General features: G+C 39.5%; 2 long non-coding RNA genes across 3 annotated transcripts; one reads left to right on the top strand and one right to left on the bottom strand.

Moving 5' to 3' along the window:
* The first annotated feature begins 1,973 nt into the window (after window positions 1-1,973).
* Window positions 1,974-6,833, top strand: LOC147753373 (uncharacterized). 2 transcript variants are annotated; one of them, XR_015311393.1, is made up of 2 exons: window positions 1,974-2,123; window positions 5,700-6,833. It is a non-coding gene; the product is annotated as an uncharacterized LOC147753373 (long non-coding RNA). The 2 variants fall into 2 exon arrangements; XR_015311394.1 differs by lacking the exon at window positions 1,974-2,123 and adding an exon at window positions 2,579-2,930.
* Window positions 6,834-8,071: 1,238 nt separating this feature from the next.
* On the bottom strand, window positions 8,072-11,398 carry LOC111261216 (uncharacterized). The gene is made up of 2 exons (XR_002680850.2): window positions 9,493-11,398; window positions 8,072-8,433 (listed from the first exon to the last, which is right to left on the bottom strand). It is a non-coding gene; the product is annotated as an uncharacterized LOC111261216 (long non-coding RNA).
* Between the last annotated feature and the right edge of the window lie 941 nt (window positions 11,399-12,339).

Consider the following 12,339-nt stretch of genomic DNA (forward strand, 5'->3'; position numbering starts at 1 on the left):
TTACGATCTAATATCGCGCGGCGTGAGGCTCGTTTAAAGGGAAGGCCTGAAACCTTTAGGATTAGGGGAAGAATGAGGGCAATACAGTTTGGCATATTTTAGTTCGCAATACGTTTTACTAGTAATGCCGAACGCTATGTTCCGTTTCGAGTCTCCCCGAAAAAATCCCCAGGGCGTTTACCTAAACGACATATATCGAGACATAATGGCAGGCATCGCCGTTCGTCTTCGAATAGTACATACTTCAAACAAATCGTATCCAAACCGGTGTGATTTATCACATTATAAAACTGCTTTATTGGGAATGCATGACTGCATATAGGTGTTTTTTTTTTTTTTTTTTTTTTTTTTTTTTAGTTACTTTATATATTTATTTTCAAAACGCCATCATTTGACCAGTGCAATTTTTTTTTTTTTTTTTAGAAAAAAAATTTCTAAAAACAGCGCGAAAAGACTCAAGGAGGTCATCAATAGGCGATTGGCGTCAGATCACTTGATGCTGATATAATACACTTCCATGAGGTGAATACAAGTATTCGAATGAGCGTGTCAGCCGATCAAATACGATGAATGAAAATAATAATCAGTATAGCGTCGATTGGCACCTATAGGATACAATGAAAATTCAATGTTCCGAAGAGCTATATGGCACCCTATATTTATCAAGTATACATGCACAAATGATACAGTTTCAATAACAATACGCATCAAGTGTACGTACCTATTGACGTTCGATCAAATCGTGTTTTCAACCTTGGCCAAGCTACACTTGATTACATTTTTATTCTATTAAAACATCAGTGTCATTGTTACTTGTGGGTCCGGACTTGTTTCCGTTCAGCTTCAGTAGGGTGTTTTCAGATGCCGCAGGCGATGATTCTACCAGCCACGATATACTCTACCGCTAACAATGATCGACTATCACGCGTGACAGATTTGTGTGTGAAGTGAATACGTTTTAATTTAAATCACACCACTATAATGGAACCACCGGTAGACCGGTAAACACCGATTAACAGGACCATGTAAATATGCACGACGAGCTACAAAGGAAAGAGCTCATGTCCATCGGATCCAATAAGGCTTTAGCGAACAGCATAATTAGAAAAAAAAAAAGCTAATTAAGCTATTTTACCGAGTTACTAAACGAGGAAAGTAAGTTAGACTCTTTAGAATACGCAATATCTAACGTTAATCTCTGACTAAAAATTGGCCGGATATTTATGTTTTGTCTGAATTGAAAATGAATCAATTGGCGTTTATATCAATACCCTAGCAATAGTCAGTATCCTAGTACATTTATGTATGTCGAAGTACGGCCAACGCTGAGACACCATAATGTAGACACTTGTGACAAGGTACACTTTGTACTGATAGATTACGGTACATTTAAGCTACGCGTGATCGAATAGCTTTGCCAAACTAAGTGCCCATATCCGATATAATAGCCTTCTACTTCAAATTTGTACCCGCCATAGAAAAGTAAGTTCTCAAACTTTGTATTGCTTTTCAGACTTTGAGACTGTGATGCACAATATATTCAAAAGTTGGCAGTCTGGCTTATTAAATCAATTGTTGTAATAAGAGCTCATATATTTCAAATACCGTTAACCTGCTATTGAGTAGGTAAAACCTAAACGGGCTAAAAGAACTTTTAAAATAACTAGAGACAACATTCATCCTATTTCTTCCTATATCGTTTCGTTTGATTAACTAAAAATTCTCTTGAATCTGTTAGTGAAACATGTGTCAGCCAAAAACCTGACCGAGGTTGCTTCGTAGCTAATAGTCTACCAAATTGTAGGTTTCTATCTTGCTCTTAGATGGTATTAGCAGACTATAAATACACTATAGACATTTAATAGCATGCCAGGTGTGACTGGTGACTAAGTCCAAATGACCAGGCTCAATTTAAGCATCCCTAAAGTGGAAAAGCCTTGACTTTTTTGAAAACCCACTTTGAGCCGATGGTTTGGCTGTCATTATCATACAACCAGGTGGGTGTCATCATTATGGCTCGCGTTTAGGAAACAACTTAGTCCCTGGTCATGACGATACCGCTTTCACGTCGAAATGCATTGTGGGTCCTCCTCCGTGTTCTTGAAGCCGCTAATCTGATTAAGGTAAGCGACAGAATACATTTCCTTTGTTCTATGAATATATTTATAACATCAAGGTTGTTAATAGCGCAGATCGTAGGAACGTCTCAAAGACTGTGCGAATAAAAATAATGCTGATCAGAAATTTAGCGAATTTTTGGGGTCAGTTTCCAATAGCAGGGTCAGAACTTTCCTATCCTTTAGCATTTATCACTTATTGTTTTTCGACTGCAATGAATAGACAACTTGAATTACGTTCCATCAAGGTGTGTCTGTCCCGATCAAGAGCCCATTATATATTTGCCGTGATTGCAGCTCTTCCAGCTAAAAATCAAACCACCGTTATTGAGGTCCATGGTTTCTATAGCCATACGCGAGGCTAGAACTTTTTCCCAGATATACGCTGTGATTCCGCCTGTTCCCTGTCCTGAGAGGAATAGGATAAAAGCGTGATATAATACCTTACGTTATATGCTTATATCGCTTGTATCGAGGTGTCTTGTAGTACCTTTACGCAAATACTTCCCAATTGATACGCAAATACTTCCCAGGATTGAATATCGGCCTAAAAGTAAACCAGAGACATGAAACAGAAAGTGTCCAGATACAACTTGTTACGGTCTAAGGATGCAATACTTGACTAACTGACGAAACCGTCTTATCGACTCGGTGTTTATGTGAGTCTCCTCTACCGTTCATTTAAGCTCAGGGAGAGAATGTGCCTACTCTGCTACCGTTATACCCCTACGGCAGTAGCTAAAACGACGCATTGTCCGAAGGTGAGCAAAACACGGCGCAGCTATGGTGATACGCTTCACACATCCCGTTTCAGTGAGTTTGGCCAGTATCTTTTTTGATTGGCACTTATTTTCTAAATATTTTATTTTTAGACCCTGAAACAATTCGCCGAAATAAAATGTTTCTCTATATCGAAACAAGGATACGCTCCTCTATCGTTGTCTATCGATTCGCTCTAAAGGTGAACGCAGAAACATCTGCCGAAAGCGAAGCGATGGCACGGTAGACCAAATACAAATTAGTAGCGTCTATCGCCGCTGTTCTGATCGGCGGCTAGCTCGTGTCGCTGCCGTCCAGGTACTGACCGCGACCAATCCGTTTTGACATGCTGAGGAGGGGTAGAGACAGGCACGGCGATAGACTTTTGACTACTGTCGTTTTCACGATGCCCCCTCTCAACTAACGACCGCTACTGCCCCTGTCCCATGTAGCAGGACAACAATCATTCGTATGACTGCCAGCGGTAACAGGGACCCGTTTATCAACAATGACCGCGATCATCGCCGGCGTCGGGATGGCCCTTTAGCGGGATAGCCTTGGTGGCATTATCCTTTGCCCTGTGCTTATTCACAGCAGTCACGACACGACTAGATGATTAGTTAGATTGCGCTGGCGGCAGCTGCTAACTCATCATCGATCTGCGGTCCGTCGTCTCTCTGACTCTCTAGCGTCTGCTGCTGCTACCTGTAGCCGTTGTTGTCTGGCACTGCGTGCGTTCTGAACTTGTCTATTTTGTTGTCTGGCTTGTCGGTCGGTGTCGCTATCCAACGCCCACAGCTGCCCTCCAAAACAGCGAGAAACGGTACGAACGTGTGGCGTGTCTATCCGTCGTACGCTAGGTTGGCAGAGGCATCGAATAGACATCGGCGTACCGTTCAAGTACCGTTCACGTCAATGCTGCACTATTACAAGATTACCGCTGCTTACGAATGACGGCAACTTCTTATTCCCCGACAGCTGTTGTAACGAGTGCTAAAAAAATGTCAAAAGCTATTTATCATGACGTACATACATATGCTTGTGTCCCCATTTACATAGCACACCTGAATGGAATAAGCAGAAAAAAACAAATATATATTTTTTGGCTTTGATGGGGCTATTTGTCTTGAACGTATTTGGTTCCATTGACATGAAGACCTACTGGATGAGGTGCTGCGCCGTATTTCAATATTTGTTAGGGAAGCCTTTTGGTTCTTATTGTTTGACAACAATTAACACATGCCATTGGTCACTAAGACATGTTTGAACTTCGGCCCGGTATGTAGGTGAACTCATTGTAGAAGGGGGTTCGAAACGACGAAAAAGAAGCAATGACATAACGGTACATATATTGAATGACCACATCAGTGTACCAAACTGATCTACTATTTGTGTACACTCATCCATTCACAGTTCAGAGCTGATTTTCAACCAATAGCTTTGTTGCATATGGCGGTCATTTAAGGGAAACAATGAAAGCTTTGTTATTTTACAAAGGTCGTCGATTTCCATAAAAAAAAAAAACAACGAAACGCAATTACGAAATTTTAGGCATGTATAATATTTTGCCCGTATGTTTGAACAAACATAGTTTATTTCTATATTATGAACGCGCACATAATGAGCTTTGAAACGATCTTCATTTACTTTAGAGAATCCAATATGTATGCAACTCGCTAGCTCGTTTTTGGGCGCTAATAATTTAGAGGCTTAGAGGCACGTAGGTGCAATTGGTATTTACCCTGATATAAAGTGTTTTTTTTTGTACGTTCGCTTACCGCAATATGAAACGTATTCATTACTGCACAGTTATAATGCTGACGTATATGTAGAGTCATAGATGAGGGCACAAGCAGTTGGCTGTGTCATCACCCACTCCGTTCGGTTGCGCCCCCTGTTGGCGTGCACAGTAAAGTTTAATACTTCTATTTATCATACAAAGTGGTCAAACGACACCCACTTGCCCAGCCAAAAATTATTTTACCAGAAACAGTGCGGTCACATTGTTCGTATTACACAATCGGCACGATTAGCCAAGAAAAAACAGGACGAAGTAATGCCAACTTAGTCTCATGGCATATAGTGGCAATTATCTCTGCGCTCAATCTAAATTGTTGGCCATTACTATGAACATTAATTCTCGCATGTATAATAGATACAAAAGCAAGTAGATATGGAAGAAAACGCAGTGACTTGTGGCAGCTACATAATTGACAGAATGATGGTGGGGGAAACTCGGAATATATTGCGACTGGAACGGGAGACAGCTCTCTCACTCGCTTTGGAACAATTGGGAATAAACGATCGGTAAATAAGCCGAGTAACTGTGACGGCCATTATCCTTACACAACCCGTATATGTACGTAATTAACAATAGTCTCGATAGTAATTTAGAACTAGTTGTTTGACTCTATATGTGTCACGTTATATAAAATTACATTATTATGAGAATTCTTTTCTTCACGTCGAGTCAACCTGCTCCCAGTCCACGATTTGTTAATGAACCTTAGTTATAAGGTACAACTGGGAAAAGTGCGCCTTCATGGACTTCAACGATTGGATAAGCTAGCAAGCAACAAAATAAGTAAAAAGTAGCTTGGACATTTCTATTTCTACTAGAATAGAAAGAATACGAGTTGTTTCGAGTAGCTGCCCTTACTCGATCTCAGCACTGGATTATATTGTATATATATATATATATATATGTATGTAAAGATACATGAAACAGCTATTCATGTATCTTTACTTATTTTTTTAAACTTAATTCCGTAGCATTTATCTATTCGGTTTTTCTAATTCTGCGCCAATTCCGCTAACTTTCAGCGTCGTGGGAGGTTTCCCTCACGTAATTGCGAAAAAGGTTTCGTCGGTGATCAGTCTACCAAATTATCTACAGTCCATGGATACGTTTATCGTTTGATTTACGGATTTTCCACATTAAAAGAAACACGTTGCGAGTGTCGATAATAGTAATCGATAATAGAGCGGTGGTAGGGTAACTCAATCATTCACGTCTAGGATGTGGACGATGAACCAGGAACGAGATTGGACAGAACAATCATTTCAAATTCTATAAGAATATGAATATACTATGGGTAACTGGATGCCGCTGGATACGTATTTTCGTCAGCATGTAAGCGAATGAGCTGCGAAAGTTACTGCTATAAAATCAAACTTTTTTTTTTTCTTATTAGCAACCCTCCATAGTAAGTTGCACAAAGATAGCACCATATTGGCCGTGAGGACATAATAAAGGCCTACAAATAATCGAAGCGCGGGGAGATAGCTTATGGTGAAGTCTAAGTAAAGCGTGTCCTAATGAAACAAAAAAACACTTCTAAACGAAGTAGCGTATTTCATCTGCCTTTAGGCTCGCAACATAATTGGATTAATACCATCCTATAACAAATATACTGATTAAGGCGCATCTATAAATTATTCGATGATGAATTTGGGCGGGTAGATAGAATAGGAACTTCCGCAATAGTTAATGTTTCAAGTTAAGTGGAAACGCGAAAATATTAAAATTGTACCGTACGTCTAATTTTGCTTATTCTATTGAAATAAGCGGGTATTAATTTTCAAATAAACAAAGTTTTTTCAAACTAGATCTATTTTTGAATTTCTAAGTGTTTCAAACAGTAGATAGATTATTTGTAAATAATAAACCTTTTAAGTTCTACGCGTGGTATTACTGTTAAAAATTGACTTCAGACGAGTGGCCTCCAGCACAAATTGGAGTGCGTCTATATCCAGCTTTTAAACTAAAACTACCTCACGTATCCCTGACTTCAGAAGACGAAACTTCTTATTACCACCGCGCGATTATGAAGCTATCTAACGCGACCCGTTAGATATAGCCTAATATCATCATTAATCGGCCTACAGAATTATTTTGAATGTCTTCGTTGAATGTTCAGGAGCTTCGTTTAATGAAGAAAAAAAAAATGAAGAAAACACGGGAAAAAATACGTTAGATAAATTGTTACCTTGACGATTTTGCGTCGGTTGAAATATAGCATTCTGCGTGATAGATATTCATGACCACATTGAGCCACTACCTCTCTGTGTGCGTGTATGTGTGATTTGATACGGAAACTCATAGATAGAAACTTGTGATATAAAAATGATTCCCTATCGTCATTTATGCCTCCCGAAAGACGCCGCCTTTAAATTCACGTCGCTTTCATTAATAGTACAAGTAAAAATTGCCCAGTCGCGTACTAGGCCTGTAAAAATCTAATATTCAAAAGGTCGTACAAATTTACGGGATTCACACATAGACGGAAATCAAATAATGCTTATCTGATGTAAATGATTCAACTACTGTTAGAATCAAGCTGAATATATGATAAGATATGACGCTTACATACTATACTTACTATAGCAAACAAACCATATATATATATATATATCAGGTCTGTAATGTTAATGTTTGCTACGGCATATGTGAAGGATAACATTCTTAACTCAACTACCTTTGTAAATCCAATATTGATGTATCTGGGTACCTCGATCTATGATACATTCACACGAATGCCAACGCTTAAATTAGGAAGCAGTTGATTGAGTTCTTTCTGATCGTTGCAGTTTTTATGTTAATGTTTTTAAACAAACATTTGAAAATACAATACAGAAATCTTCAGGATCGATACATGTGTGCCTTATGCAATTCTTTAGCAGCGCGGAAAAGTACGATGTGAAAGGCTTAAACGCAACGCCTTTTGGAAATGGCCAGTTGCGTCTTGGCATACAATTATATACATTGGTGGCGAGTGAATCTTTGCATATAGTACTACACCCAATTGATGAGGGTTTTTTTGACCGGAAGAGGACTTTCGATTATGATCATCAAGGACAAGATTTATCATTACAAACCATGCCTGTAAACCTGAAGAACCGGGTATGCGACAACAAGGCGTTACAGCTTATGGGGGCCGAGGGGTCAGTCTAACATGAAAAAGGCGTGGCTTAAAGATAATATGTTTTCCTATTTTTAAAACTAAAAGAGATACAGTTAGAAGAATACTGATAAGACATTGTAGAAAGAGCAGCGAGTGTTACGAAGGTAGCATTTGACGGCAAAACCATCACTGTGACTGATGTTCGAATGAAGAGGATACGTGAACAATGACTATATTATAGCATTTATGATCAAGTTACAACTGCAGTTAATAAAAGTGAATAGACGATACTATGATTGAAACAACTTTATTTACTCTCCGTATGACAAGATGCATATGTTTCAAAATTCAAACTTTTATATGCAATCAAGTTACAAACGGGTTAGGTTCTGAAAAAATCACAACGCTTGTTTGTATGATATCACAGTTGTCACTCATAAATAAATCATGCATAAAAGCATTGTGTAGCAAATGTTGAAACATGCTCCAGAATCTGAATTCCCTGTATAGTCACAAGGCAATTACACAGCTTCACACGTCGACAGTATATAAAAAGCGTATGGGACATGTGACGAAAACAGGCACACAAAGTCACAGAGATGAGGAAAATCTCAACTAGACTCCCCCTATTTTTCTCGCTTCAAAAATGAATTCTGAAATTCAAAAAAAAAATCATGAAAATATAGCATGACTGCTCTATAACTTATCAACTACTGTTATAAGTTTTCAGGGCTTAGTGCTACACGTCGAGCTCTAGCAGAGGAATGATCCTTACGATCCGAGTCTTAATGATCTCTAACAGTCAACAGGCGTATAGAATACCCGAGATAAAAGAAAAAACCATTCATCCACTGAACTTTATGGGTTTATATGCTCAAAAAACCATTTTCATTCACTTAGCTAAGGAATTGGGGCAGGCGTAAGCGCGCAAAGCCCAACGCTATAGAATCTAACGTTCACTAATGTACGTTAAATAGCATTTCTCAGAATTCACTTCGCTTTCTGTCGAAATATAAACATCGTATATACCTATGCACGCTTATGGACGTGTTTATTCGTCACTTAATATGAAATCGGTTTCTGGTAGATGGTCCGATACCTTAATGACCACCAAACGACGGCCCATTTAAGAATGTCTTACTGCCCCCTCCGCCCCCCAAGGTTGCGGTAACTCCCGTAGCTGTCATAGCAGTTAGATCTCCTTAACCAGAGAGCACAGCTCTATGCAACCGTAGATCATATCTTAGGTTTCTGGTCAATTTGTGAAAGTTTTACGTTATTGTTAGTTCTCGTATAAGGCTTATGGAGTAGTCTGAACAGCGATGCGGCTGATGAAAAGTTGCCTCCACTAAATTCTGAACGGTGCTCAATTTCTATATCTCGCTAGTCGATTTTTAACGTCATTCCTTTGCAACCGGTTTCGAGAAAAGACAATCAATTATTGTTATACTGCCAGCGCTTCGAGCTTTCTAATTCAAAATGGTTTGCTTCTTAGCCATTTTTGCCTACGTCGCATGTAAATGATACTCATTTTCGCTACGCATTGGCTAAAAAGGACCATTATAGGTTTTGCACAGTTCAAGCAACGTGCTACGGCAGTAACTGCTACTGCGGTTGTCCCATAGTTACTGCTGGCATTTCTGCACTATCCATTAGTTCGCCGTATCTAATACTCTAGCCTTTACGTATGCATATATATCTATATATAATACCTTTTGGACGTCGTTCTTCCACAGGTTTGCTATCGTTGATCTTTTACTTTATCTGAAGTCTGTTGTTGTTGTATCTGTACCACTCAACCAATAACAGCACAAGCAATGGAGGAAAGAGCACCTCGACGTGACGCGTCCATCCCTCTGCGTCCCGACGCGAACATGTGTCTATACAACTATCGTAAGCGTTCGAGTCGGATGACCGTTGAGCATTCATTCATTTATTCTTCTTATCTTATTTAGCTCTGTCGTCTCTTTTGTTCTGTTCTCTAGAAAGAAGGTGGCGACGCTGATGGTGGAGTAGTGGACTTTAGAAATAGCACCCGTACGCGTTAAGCGCTATTACTGAAGTGGTCAAGCGTTAGCACAAACTAATGTATATATAAGTAAGGCATTGCGAACCAACAACAACGCCAACAAATGTACCGAACGCGCCCTGTCGCCAGTGCTGCCGCCGTTACCAAAGTACCTTTACAGAAAATGTCGACAACACATGACACCGCGCGTCACGGCGACGCTGCTCCTCACAAGCAGCAGTTGACGTGTTGTTATCGGCGTCACCATTGCTTTATTTTAGCGCGCCGTGAGAAAGTCGGACACAACTGGGCAAAGTCGAAAATTCGTTGGATCGGATTGGTTCAGATCTCTATTAGCTTTCTGGCCTTTTGCTTCTTTTATCCTTTTGTGGTCCGCGGCAGAGGTGGACGCGTACAGTTTACGCGGTATAGTACACACACAACTCGTAACGAGCGAAACAAACTTGAGCTTGCTGATTCACTTCTCCTTTACCGACACGGCAACTACTGATAGTAGCACTAGGAAAAAAAATAAAATTCTATAGTACCATTGGATTTACACAATTACTGCGTTTGTTTACACGGATACTGCGCTAGTTTTTCGGTCGCTCGCGTTCTCGTCTTTTGCTGATCTCATGCTATCAGCTACAACGGTGTAATCGAGGCTGTGGCCGACTGTTTTGGCCCTGTTAAGCTGTGCAGGATGAAATGTCATCGCGTGACCGACGAACGCGTATCGGATCAAAGTATCGACTAGTGTTTGTTACCTTCTGGGTAGGGAGTGAAGAGGTGTATTAACCACAGATCGTTACATTTACTCATACTAAGATTAGCAAATGCTGTAGAGCTATACTACTGCTTGAATAGAAGCCATACGAAATCTGGCTCAAACCGCCGGTGTCCCTGATTCGGCTCGTCGACACGTACCTAAAGTTGTTCTTCGAATAATTACAATTGTTGCAAAAGTGAAAATAATCACTAGATTATTGGGTCCGGATCCTGCGCGATCCTTTTGCTCTAGGCCTATCTAAGCACCAGTCGCGCTGTATGTGACCACGACTTGCGGGCATGAAGACGACGAGTGCCGTCTCCAAGAACATGCTGCCGTAGAGCGTCAGTCGAGCGATCTCGATATTTACTTGGCCGTGAATGAAAATGAAGATTGCTTTCTATCCTTCTATAATCAATCCATCTATATAATTAATCGTTATATTGTGAAGTAGAAAATATTCCTTGGGCGCCGACTCGAGCAACTAGAGATTGTTGTTTGGTAAATAACTATGTCTCCAGCGTCGAAGGCAATTCTGTCTGGTTAGCTAGATAAAACGAAATGCGTTCATTCACAATGCGCGTGCAACGATCGGGTCACCGCTCAAAACTTTCGCGACCTGAAATTGTACTTAAATTTAGGTTTGTGTACTATCGTTACGTTTGTAACAACAACAACAACAATAATAATAACGGCAGCCGCAATGACACGGCCTAACAAGTCGGAAAAACGCGAGAGAGAAAGGGCAGGCCTTCTCGTTGTTTGATCGGACAGACTCAGAGAATACTTGAATGGGTTGTTCAAGATTTCTTCGTAAGAAATTCTTGGCGTACGTTAGAGGATAGGCGGACACTTTTGAAAATGTTAGATAAACGTATTCTGTTTGCTAATATAATACTGCCTAGCTTTAAATAACAGTAATCTATCTCACTGATAAAGGATCATCAAATCAATATATGCCGGAAGCGCCAACGAGGAAGTTGAAGGAAGGCCAACAAAAAAACTAGTCATGTAAATTTCGCACGTGACTGTCGCCGCAATGGTTCGAAGGTTTGCCAAGCCCAGAGATTTAATTGAGGAACTTAAAACAACGCAAATTAATGTTTTAATAAACAGGCACCTGTCACGCAGACACTTAATTTATTTTCCTATTTTTTTATGATATATATTTATTATAAAAACATATTGCTCGTATATATATCTTTTGTAATATTTCACGTTTCGTTGAAGTTAAACTGAAAAATTTAACACTGAATCTACTACTACCGGTCACTTTCCACCGTTTGAATTTTTTTTACAGCTTCACATATTATACAAGCTATCACCTCATCAAAGATCAACGTTTAAGCATAAAAAAACAATAACTTCTTTCAATGATCAATCATTCTGGTCGAGTACAGTACGAGTAGGTATACAAATAAAGTCAACAGGTTTGATGTTAAAAAACGTATAGATATTCCACTAAACTTTTTGCGCCTTCATAAACAGTCTACCGCTCATTTTGAACTTAAAGTATATTTTTACTTGCAAGACTTCACCCAGCTGAGCACATAAAGATTAAAGAGCATAAACTATTCCACTTTGTTGGAAGAGCATTAGCGTTTGTTGTAAAGACTATTATGTTTTCATTGAGGTCATTCCAAAATACCTATTTGCAAAAGACAGATAATCTGCATTGTGGCCGAGGTTAACCCATACGATCCTTCAAAGTATCTTGCCATATAAACAAAAATCTTTTAAGACATTAACAATTATATCTTCAGATTATTAAGGCTGTTCCAA

The sequence above is a fragment of the Varroa jacobsoni genome, unplaced genomic scaffold (assembly GCF_002532875.2).
Source record: "Varroa jacobsoni isolate VJ856 unplaced genomic scaffold, vjacob_1.0 scaffold_533, whole genome shotgun sequence".
NCBI lineage: Eukaryota > Metazoa > Arthropoda > Arachnida > Mesostigmata > Varroidae > Varroa > Varroa jacobsoni.